This window comes from Curcuma longa, chromosome 5 (genome assembly GCF_044706935.1).
Source record: "Curcuma longa cultivar G26 ecotype Majalengka, Jawa Barat chromosome 5, ITB_CL_G26_1.1, whole genome shotgun sequence".
Taxonomy (NCBI): domain Eukaryota; kingdom Viridiplantae; phylum Streptophyta; class Magnoliopsida; order Zingiberales; family Zingiberaceae; genus Curcuma; species Curcuma longa.
This window is the reverse complement of record NC_133865.1, coordinates 2,963,838-2,976,048: the sequence shown is the minus strand read 5'-3', so window position 1 is coordinate 2,976,048 and position 12,211 is coordinate 2,963,838. Positions and strand designations below refer to the sequence as shown.

General features: G+C 38.5%; 1 pseudogene; it reads right to left on the bottom strand.

Moving 5' to 3' along the window:
- Window positions 1–6,283: 6,283 nt before the first annotated feature.
- On the bottom strand, window positions 6,284–6,801 carry LOC141828910 (uncharacterized; annotated as a pseudogene).
- Between the last annotated feature and the right edge of the window lie 5,410 nt (window positions 6,802–12,211).

Sequence of the window (12,211 nt, the reverse complement as noted above, 5' to 3'; positions counted from 1 at the left end):
TGGACATAATGAATGTCTAAGTCCTAAGTGCTCTCTAATCATGGTGGGAGATAGGATAAAATCTCTCCCTACAACTCGGGTGGAGTAGGTCAGATCATCGATCTGAACTAGGTTATTGTACAGCTCGACACATAAATCTGTATTAACCGGGCTAGTACAATACACTAGTCTCTGTAGGCTGTAATGCTCTATGACCTCCATGGAAGGTATGCATGAACATACGAAAAATATCCTACATAAATATCTAGAATGCAGGGGTACAAATGTCAATGATGCAAATCTAATCCTATGTTCCTCAGAAGAGAATCTAGGATCTGTACTAGGGGTACTAGAAGTCCCAACCTCAGTAGTCTTCCTCTTAATCCTAATGCATAAATTAAGATTTTAACTAAGAAAAAATAATTTAATTGACTTTAGGATTGTTCAGGGACTTACCTAGGCATATTGGGTCAAAAAATAAAGAATTGACGACCTAAAAACCTTGACAGCAGGCGTAGGAAGAAGGCTTTTGGAGGTTGGAAGTAGATTTTGGGAATCTTGGAACTTAGGTCTCGGGCACCTATATAGACGTGATCCAGACACCTGGATTCTAATCAGGGTGCTTGGATTTTTTGCGGTGCGGGGCGCTGAATTTTTTCAAGCGCTTGGATTCTAAAAATTGAGGGCACCTGCATGAAACTATGGGCGGTGTTCGAAAAGGCTTTGGATTTATATCCAAGCTTCTGGATTACGTTGGACGCTTGGATTACGTTGAAAGTTAATTAAATTTTAAAGGTTTAAGTTTTTAAAAATTAATTAGAAAATTTAATTAATTATTAAGTTTAAGTTAAGTTAAGTTTAATTAAGAAATTAATTAAGTTGATTTAAAAATTAATTAATTAAGTTTAAAATTAATTAATTTAAGTTAAAAGTTAATCAGTTAAGTTTAAAAATTAATTAAGTTAAGTTTAAAATTTTTTAAGATTAAGTTAAAGTTAAGTTTAATTAAAATTTTTAATTCCATCTCACCCATTTCTAGATTATCAAATAGTTAATCCTATAGATTATGTGAGATGATTTTTAATTTTTAATCTTAATTAATTGAATTATGATTATTTAAGATTTGATTAATCTTGAGTTAGATTCAAGTTTAACCATTTGACTAATTAAGTGTGTATTTCAAAAATTAGCTTCTAGATAGTGGCGAGGCACAGGGGCCTTCTTGGGTATCGAAACAATGACCACCTTCTAAGACAAAACTAGTTCGAGAAATTATACACTTAGCTAATCTAGGGAAAAACTTTAGTCTAACTAGTCTAGGGTTTAGCGAGGTAGCTTCGGTTAGTTTCACTCAGCTAAGTAAACCAAATAGGGTACTCCTTACCCACTTGACTACTTAAACTGGTTTTTCTAGTGTAATATCATCTCGCCCCACCCTGGTACTAGGTTGTGCAAGTATTAATCAAATTTGTATCCTTAACTAGCCTAGGTTCAATCTAAGTATAATAAGAATAAAAAATAAAAAAATCAAAATCAAATAATTTTTATCTAACACGTATGGTTTTGGATCCCCTAGATTATGCCCCCTATTGGGTCTGATCAAATAGTGTATTTGATCCTTGGGAGTCCAGTATTGGTTCAGTCCAACTGGATTGGTCAAGTTGGACTTTGGAACTCATGCTTGGACTTAAGATTTCTTAGGTTTGATTTACAAGCGACAAATAAAACCTATGTCTTGCTTTATGTCCAAGCCTAAATCTGTTGTACACAACCCTTTGAGTTCCAAGCATCATATCAAGATACTTGGAGCCCGAAGTAAACTTTTTCAAAGATCTTTTCAGATTGTCAATTTGAAGTTTCAGATTAGAATTTTCTTCCTCAAATTTAACTTGAGTTGAAATTCTAGCCTGAACATTTTCAGTTGACAAGCTGATGTTAACTTTCTCCTTGAGGAGTGCTACCTCCTTTTGGAGAGAGTTAACTTAGACACTGGACTTTGTTAGTTTCTTAGTCAAACAGTAAATTATTGAGTATAATTTATCAGTCAAATTATTACTTACAATGCTATTGGGAACCTTCTGAATCAAATATGGATCTATGGCTCGAATTTGATTCAACTTCTGACTCTGTGTCTAATTCATCTCGGTCTTAACAATCTCTTCTCTTGCTGGGAGAGCTAGGAAGCTTGTGTTTGCTTCCTCCTCTGAGTCTTCTGAGGAGAACACATCCCAGGTGGTCTTGAACGCTTTCTTCTTAATTTTACGCTCCTTCTTGATTAGGGCAATCAGCCTTGAAATGCCCCTTCTCGTTGCAACCGTAGCAGGTGAGTTCGGTCTTGTTGGTTGGTGTTTTGGTTGAGCTTGCCTTTTGAATCATTTTCTTCATCTCGGATCTCCGAACTCTTCACTTCTTCTTGAACTATTTTTTGAACTAGATTAACTAGTTCAGTAGCAACCTCGTCGTTGCTTTCAGAACCTGATGAATCTTCGGATTGTTCCTCAGTTCATCATCTTATTTTTCAATCCTTGGTTTGACTTGCAACAAGAGCAATCCCTTTCTCAACTGGATTGACATTAGTTTGTTCGTGCAGTTTAAATTCTAAAAAGAGTTCATCTAATTTAATTTTTGAAAGGTCCCTAGAGACCTTATATGACATCAACCATTGATGCCCACAAGGTGTTCCTAGAAAACACTTTCAATGTGTACCTGATTATGTCTCAGTTCTCCATGGGTTGTCCTATGGCATGGAGTCCATTGAGCAGATCCTAAATCCGTGCATGTAGCCCACTCATGATTCACCTTCTTGCATCTTTATGTTGTATAATTTGTTCAATAGAAGGTTGTGCTTGCTCACTTTGGTGTCTGACGTTCCTTCATGTAGCTCGATGAGTTTGTCCCATAAATCTTTTGCACTTATAAAGGACCAACCTGGTTGAGCTCTTCCTTTGTTAGACCACATTATAGTGTATGGGTTGCCTTGGCGTCAGCTTCAATTTTTCGCTTTGTAGTTGCACCCCACTTCTCACAAGGTTGTGGAATGTCATCGTTGTCTATTGGAAGTGTGAATCCTATTTGGATCACAATCCACATTTCCATCTATGTTTTGAGGTGGTACTCCATTCTACGCTTCAAGTAGATGAAGTCTTCTCTTGAGAATAATGGAGGTCTGGCGATGTACTATAGCCTTCTTAATGGGTCATTTATCTTGCACAAAAAAAATCACAAAAAATATATCAAGACTTGGCCTTGGATTAGTAGTGTGGGAGAAATGAAAATAAAAAAAATTAGAGCGAAAAAATGAAAAATCTCGATTAGTGGTGGCACTAAAATTGAGCACCCCTCGCTCTTATACCAATTGTAGGATCGAGTTAGAGCACTAGAGGAGGTGAATAGTACTTTATCGCTTTTTCACTCTTTAATCAATCGTGTTTAAAATAAAAGTATGTGAAAATAGAAAGTGCAGTAGAAAGAATAAATAAAATACTTTTATTTTTACTTGGTTCACAACCACAAACTGCTACTCTAAGGCCTACGATCCATGATCGTTTTCGACGGACAATTCACTATAAAAACTCCCCTCTCACGAGAAGAGTTTGTCGCTTTACAAAATGTGTTAGGATCAATAAACTTATACCATCCTAATCTCTTAAGTACAAAAAGCAACAAAAAATTACTGACTGAGAGTACTTAGGTTTGTAGTTGTCGGTGCAACTCCTCGACGTTACGACGATGTACTAGATCAGTGTTTGCCCGTAGGAAGTCATCGTAGAAGTGTATTGAATTGATGTTAGGGTTCCCCCTCACAGTTGCTTATAAAGCCTGATCCGGGTGCTTGGAAGTCCTTCCACCTCCATCATCCCGTCGATCCACTTTCGACACTGACTTGGCATCTTCCAGGTGCATATATCCCTTCTAGGCGCCTGGATATTGACGTGGAGGTTGTCGGATCAACTTTGACTCTACAACGCCTTATCTTTAGACACTTAAAATCTCTCTGGGCGCCTGGAGGTTGAGGTGTCCCGACCACTAGGACTCTGCCACCTCATCCGCCTCGTTGGCCCATTTGACTAACGTCCGATCGCCTGGATCCCTTCCGGGTGCCTGGACCATTCGATCGCCTGGATCCAGATAAGGGCGCTCGGAACACAAAGTTTCAGCCCCTCCTTTCTTGCATTACAAGTTAGTCCAGAAACAAAATAACAGGAAGGAAAATAGTTTTGGTAAACTGTTTGGTCTTGACTTTAGATTTTCAGTGAAACTCTAGGTCAGACTGACGCCTACTATTCCCCTTACTAGGAATGCATCCTCACCCACTCCACTTGGGAGAAGTTACCTTTTGCCAACCAGGTCCTCCAGACTCGTTGGACTTTTGCTCAGCCTTGATCCTCAGCCCCCAAGGTCTTCCACTGCTAGACGTCCAGTCCTCCAAATCCGCTAGACTTTTTGCCTGGTGCTCTGATCTACCAAGACTTCCTGCCAAGTCCTCCAACCAAGACTTTCTTGCTCAGTCCTCCAAACCAGGTCTTCCTTGTCCAATCCTATAAATTAGGACTTCCTTGCCCAGTCCTCCAAACCAGGTCTTTCTTGCCCAATCCTCCAAATCAAGACTTCCTTTGCCTAGCCGTAACTAGGACTTTTCTGTGCTACCTGCACACTCAATTCATCTCATTAGTCCACTTCTCAAATTTAACTTGAACCCTTTGTCATTATCAAAACTCAGGTTCGATCATCTATGCTCCCTGCACATGGTGTTCTAGGCTTATCAAGGCAAAGTCACGAGCTTGAGGCTTGGTATTCTGAGCCTGTCATAAGGCAAAGTTGCAAGCTTGTGGTTTAGTGTTTTAGGCCTGTTGTAAGGCAAAATCGCAAGCTCGGGGGCTCGATGTTCCAGGCCTGTCATTAGACAAAGTCATAAGCTTGGGGCTTGGTGTTCTAGGTCTGTCATAAGGCAAAGTCGCAAGTTCAGAGGCTCGATGTTCTAGGTCTGTCATAAGGCAGAGTCGTGAGCTCGGGGCTCGATGTTCCGGGCCTATTACAAAGCAAATTTGCAAGCTTGGGGCTTGGTGTTCTGAGTCTGTCACAAGACAAAGTCGTGAGCTTGGGGCTCGATGTTCTGGGTCTGTCATAAGATAAAGTTGCAAGCTCGGGGCTCCGTGTTCCAGGCTTATTGTAAGGCAAAGTCATAAGCTTGGGGCTCAGTGTTACGAGCATGTTGTAAGGAAAAGTTACGAGCTCGGGGTTCGGTGTTCTGGGTCTATCGTAAGGCAAAGTTGCGAGCTCAGGGCTTAATATTCTGGGCCTATCGTAAGGTAAAATTGTGAGCTCGGGGCTTGGTGTTCTGGGCCTGTCTTAAGGTAAAGTCACGAGCTCGGGGCTCGATATTTCAGGCATATCGTAAGGCAAAGTCACGAGCTCAAGGCTCGGTGTTTCAGGCTTGTTGTAAAGCAAAATCATGAGCTTGGGGCTCGGTGATCCAGGTTTGTCATAAGGCAAAATCACGAACTTGGGCCTCGATGTTCCGGGCTTGTCATAAGGCAAAGTCCCGAGCTCGGGGCTCAGTGTTCCATGTCTATTTTAAGACAAAGTCACGAGCTCAAGGCTCGATGTTTCAGGTCTGTCATAAGATAAAGTTGCAAGCTCAGGACTCGATGTTTTAGGCACGTCTTAAGGCAAAGTTGCGAGCTCGGGGCTCAGTGTTCCAGGCCGTTAATATCCTGGATCATCATGGAAAATATTTGGTAATACTATATTTCTAACATTGATGAAATGGTTTAAATTTGTCAAGCCCTTCATTGGCAAGGTCGGCCCGTCGTCAACTCCAGGCTATAGATTCACTAGTAATGGAAGAGACCACTGGATTTTACAATTTGTCCGCAACTATGTCCTAGTCTAGGGAGATCAGGCCCTAAGAAAGGTAATTGCTGATGGATGTCACTAGTTCAAGACTAAGAGAGTTTTTGGAAGCACCTGAGAGTTTCTAGAGACACTTCAAGTGAACAAATATTAAATGAAACAATAATGTAAGGATTAGTAATCTGATGAATGAATTATAAGATAAAGATTATTAAAGAAAATATCTTGATGATCCGGAGAGAGGCTTATGCTCAATGTTAAGGCTCTACTTCAATAATGGTAGGAATGACTCCTTGTTTGGCATTTGTTAGAGAGTATATGTCTTGAGACGACACCATCGCAATTGCAGTGATAGCCAAATCATTTTTTTTTTCAAAAAATTACACTTCACTTTGATCTTATAGGAAGCATTCTCCAACTTATTCGTCGTATGTGTGGCGTCATTTTGGATCTATAGAGACCAACCGAAAATCTCCTGAGCTCCCTCTAGGAGCTCCTTATTCCCGTTGTAGGAGTGCATCATCCGAAACTGCTCGACTCTGAGCTTGTGCATGATCCACACAATCTGGAAGTATATATACTGGGAAGGTGGGAGGTCGACCTTGATGGCGTCAACCTCCAACCAAATCAGGAACTAACAAACCTTGACTCCCTTGAGATCCTTGATGCCGCCATACTTGATGATGTCAGAGACCTTGGTCTCGTAGTAGATGAGGTACTCGAATTTGATGTAGCAAGGGTTGTCGAAATCGACAGAGAAGCTTCCGTTGGAACTCAGGGAGAAGGACTTGACCATGTCAGGGAGGAGGCCTGGGGGAGGCTATACCGAGGGAGGAGATCGTAGATGGTGATGCTGTTAGAAGTCGAGGAGTGGCCTTCGACGGCAGCGAGGGAGAGAAGGAAAAGATAGGAGAGGAGGAGGAACAAGAAGAAGTGAGAAGAAGACGAGGAAGAATAGAAGATCGGCATCGCGTCCTAGAGGACGAGTCAGGTCAAGATTTGGGGAGGAAGGTTCAAGAGTCACTGCGTAGTTGCATTTCTTCCCATCGGAGACGGCGGTCAAGGGGGACCGGAGAGGGGAGATAAGGAATCAAAGATCGATCAGAGGGCGATATGGATTTAGACGGTAACTAAGGGGAGATGGAGGAGAAAGAGAGAAGAGGAGATCGAATATATAAGGTTTCATCGATGAGGAAGAAAAGAAACTTAGGATTTTGATAGGCGGAGATGGATCGCATGCTATCAAAGAAGATTTTTCTTGTTGCCAAATCCCACGGCAGCACCAAGGAAAATAAAAGAAAATCAAGAAGAATTTTTTCTAGTGTCATAGTTATTACCTCGCCGTAGCTTTTCTCTCCTACAGACTCATGATTGTCATTAGTTCTTTTGGTGTTAACCATCGTAGCGTCTCAGCTCAGAGTTTCCATAGATGGTGTCAATTTATTTTGGCCAATACACTATGGATGATCAAGCCACCAGTTTACGAACTACTAACATGCACGCTGTTAGTACCGATGGAATCAAAATATCTCCACAATGGTATGATATTATCCACTTTGAGCTTAAGCTCTCATGGTTTTGTTCTTGGGCTCTCCCCAAAAGGCCTCATACCAATGGAGATACTTTCCATCCTTTTAACTCCATGATCTTTTCCATGTACTTTAGATGTGGGACTATATTTGCACCCTTGCAACCCAACAATTCCCCCCTCAAACAAAGGACCACAGGCCCCCCTCAACGTTGTTTTTGATGTCTAAATCCTCGACCCACCAGGATTTTTTGCCCCTCGGTCCACCCGACCTACTAGGACTTCCCACCTAGCCGCAGCTAGGACTTTTTGCCCCTCGGTCCACCCGACCTACTAGGACTTCCCACCTAGTCGCAACTAGGACTTTTTGTCTCTCGGTCCACCCGACCTACTAGGACTTCTCACATGGTGTCTGGTCCTCTTGATTCAGACACGGGAGCACCCACTTCCTTTGTTTAAGGTTCAAACCACATGGTTAGATCTGGATCATGGCTCATCCGGCGGTTAGTCCGGTGAAGAGTGGTTTCGCTCTGATACCACTTGTTAGTACCGATGGAACCAAAATATCTCTACAATGGTATGATATTATCCACTTTGGGCTTAAGCCCTCATGGTTTTGTTCTTGGGCTCTCCCCAAAAGGCCTCATACCAATGGAGATATTTTCCATCCTTTTAACCCCATGATCTTTTCCATGTACTTTAGATGTGGGACTATGTTTGCACCCTTGCAACCCAACACACGCTCCTCGAAGATTATCGCCCAGAGAGATGAAGACCTGAAAAGCACTCAAAAAGAGAGCTAGAATGCCGCCGGGGGTGAGTCCCGGCAAGCCACTCCAACGTTCAAGTTAAGATTTTGCATGAGGAAGGAGTTTAACGACTTAGAGAAATTAGGGTTAATATGTGCATAGCTGTGCCCATGAGTATGGAAAACTTTTTATAGAGTTGATTTTTGAAATATTAGCGCCCCTTTAGAAAATATTCCAAGATATGAGATTCTGTTCTGATATACGCGTTCGTTTAAGAAATATTCTGAAATATTTTCCTAATCTTGAGGATGAACCAGCTTTATGTCTTTATCTCGTATGACACATGGAGGTAACAGATTTCTGCCACATCAGTATGTATTCGATTTCTAATGTAGTTCCCATGTATTGCATATGTTTAGGGTACATTAACTTGCATTCTTGGATATTTTGTAAAGTTTAGGGTTCCATAGTTGCATGTGACCTCACTATTTAGGGTCTAGAATTTAGGGTTTGTGATCAAAATTCATTGGATTTCAAAAACTAGCACTGTGGTGCTACTGTTCAATAACCAACACTCTTGGATTTCAATGAGCAACACCATCTCGAAGAGTAACATTGGTAAATTGAACATTTTGTATATATTTATTTGTGTATTATTTTCTTTTAATACATATAAAATTTCTATAAATCTTGTAGATATTGTAAATGATTTTCAAAATCTACATAGATTCAATTGAGTTGAAGTCATCTATCAATTTATTGCTCCTCAATTATCTATAATCAAGGACCTTTTTTCATAAAGTAAGACATATCAAACAACCTTATCAGTTTCCTACCTAAAAGGATTTGCCAATCTTTTGATTGTAAGAGTTTCTTTTTTAATGGTAAATTTAATTTTGTTTATATGGACATTAATATGTATATAACACTCCGTATTATAAAGCATGCATGGTTTTTGGAGCATGTCCCAATCCAAAAATCATATAATATGGAAAGTTCATGAATAAATAAGTGAAGGTCTACTCCTTCACGTATTAGTAAGGTAAGAGTTTTGTTGGACTAAGTCTCATCTGAACATGTAAATATCGAAGACTGTTAACTAAATTTATTTCATTTAAAGGTTCTAAATAAAATTTTCTAAATTGATAGGTTATTATTGAACTAGTCCTACCCCAGCTGAAATTACAATGTTTGAGAATCTCCCTTACCTCAATGATACTCCACATTCATTAGAGGCATCACCATTATATGTTATGGAAGTCAAATGCCCAAGTGATAATGAATGCCCCAACTACATTATTCATCAGAACCAAATCAAGGAGCTAATAACGAAGAACATCCAGCTAATGAACTGGTGAAAGAACTACTTGAAATAATAAATGATCAAGACAATATTGGTTGAATCAAGCAACTCCGTAGTCAATCCAAATCCTAAATCAGTTGCTTCTAGAGCCAAAACTAGGAGAGGGCGTGATCGAACTCGCTATGATTACAGGCATACTCCTATTGATAGTCTTATTTGGCACAAGCTTTTACCTTAAAGGAAGAGAAGTAACATGCACATCTATGAGCCTTTTGAGAACATAACAGGACAAAGAGTAGAAGCTGTTGTGGATAGGAGAAAAGAAAATTTGATATAGATGATATGCAAGAACAGGGAAATATTATCTCAATTTTTAAAGATAATTCTAAAGAAGAAGCTGAGGAGGAGGTAGTAAGGATTTCCAAAGTTAACAAAATGAGATTGGAAGCCATTGTCATAAGTCTATATTTACACTTCAATTAGTTTGAGTAGTTTGATTTCAATCACTATTTACATGTGTGTTTGGTTTATGGTAGTATGTTAAGAAACAATTTAAGACTCCTAAGAAGAAAAAACAAGATGAAGATGTGACCTACGTGTTAAATACATTACAAAAAATAAAGTATGGTAGATTTTAAAACACGTGAGGAAGCATATTATTGTTTAACTATAGCTTCCTTCTTCTATGGTATAAATGGTAATGTTTTTATAATAGAGGAATTAATTGATACTTATTGTTCAATTCTGTTTAGGAGGGGCTCATCATCTAGTAGGCCATACAGCAAGGTTGTATATTGTTTAAATAATATATAATATTTGAATATATTATATTAATTGGTTACTTATGTATATCTTTGCACAATTGTAGTCAACATCAAAATGTTTATTGATGTTTCTCATGACACATATAATAAAGATCAATATGAAAGAGGAAGGAGTTAGGTATATTTTTATACCTATGAACATTGATAATGCACACTTTCACTTGCTGTGTATCAACACAAAATCAATGACATTCCATTATTACACTCTCTTGCACATAATAGTAATCATCATTAGTTTTTGAAGCAGTGGTGAGTATACAATATTCATGTTTATCTTAGAATTACAGCATAAATTATAGTATATATTAGTTTTTCCATTCCATTCTTATAGGTATTCGAATTAAAAGAATATTCTTAGAGAAACTTACTACTATTCATCCTGACTTAGAATATCACCATTCCAATGATATATGAGTCTCTGTCACAGTCGGTTGCCCACAATAAAAAATCAGGTAAGTAATAGAGAAACAATATGAATATGTCATTTTAAATTAAATTTGAAATACTAAATTGCTCGTGTTATTTACAACAATGTCTGTGACTTTTTTATGATGCAATACATTAGATATTTGCTATATAATATGAAGATGGACTTTAAACAAGCAGACATTAAAAAATTTAGAATTGATGTATCAGTATCAATTTTAAGAGACATGTTCTCAAAAAATTCTATTTAATTATCCATCTTGTTGTAACAAGAACATTTGGTTGGGATACAAAAGTTAAAATTGTGTAATTATATTACTTTTATCTATATTTATACAATACAATAGAGCTATGGTTTCATTAGTCTTGTGTGATTTGTATATTGTATTTGTAACAATCTTAATAATTGTATATAATAATTATATTATGGTTGTGTTATTAATGTTGTTAATCGATGAGTATTGAACAGTATGTATGAAATGTGAAGTTTATATTGAATTGTTATAGGAATCACTCTACTATCAAGCTAAATAGAATACACAATATCTATTGGCATAATGGTGGGTTGAAGGAGGTTCTCAAGATAAAGATCGCCAAATAACGGGAAGACAAAATACTAGCTTCAAGAGTGATGAACCCGAGAAGGAGAGGAGAAGCTTGATTTAAAATAAATGGGTTAGGATTTTGTCAAGTTTCAAGTTTTTTATTTCGAAACACTGTGGTGCTGGTTTTCGAATACCAGCACCAGAGTGGGGTTGATATTTGAAAACTAGCACCACAGTGCTCTAAAAGAACCATCACAACAGTACTAGTTTTGGAAGACCAGAACCACTCGAGACCATGATTGGACACTATGTATACATTCTACACACTATTATCTCCCATCCCATTTCAAGTTTTCTGAAAGCTAAGTCCCCTTGGTCTATCAATGAGTTTCAATCAAAACCCATTGTTAGAGAGCTCTAATCGGGCTCATTCCACCTCCTATGGCGTTTTATAGTGCCCTAAAATCTGATTGTGTCTTCCTTTATCATCTTAAAGCATTCCCAACATTTCTAAAAAGGTTTAGAAAGTTTTAAACTTTGTGTCAATTGACATGATCTGATAACTTTAATTTAGAAGCTCAAAACTAGGATTGGACACTATTAGGACCTTGCGAGCTATAAGGGGGGTTGAACAACTCAAATTACTTCGTTGTTGAGATTTGGCTACGAAAACCTTGAAGCGACACATGCACAAGGCAAACTCGGATGATTTTACTTGATATTCACCTCCTTGAGGCAATTAATCCAAGGGTCCACTCCTAGCTATCCACTTCTACTAAACTTTCTCCTTCTTGGTTAAAATTTAAAGGTGAAGAAACCTTCTTACAACAAGATTATAGAATACAACAGTAAAATGAAACAAGAAGAAGTTACAATGAGTTACTTGAGAGAGATGACTTCTTCTTCTTCAAATGCTTGCACCAATGAAAGAGGTTGAGCTCAAGATCTTCTCAGCAAAAAGGTTAGCAAGAAACGCTGGCTTGAGATGAGAACTCTGCTTGCAA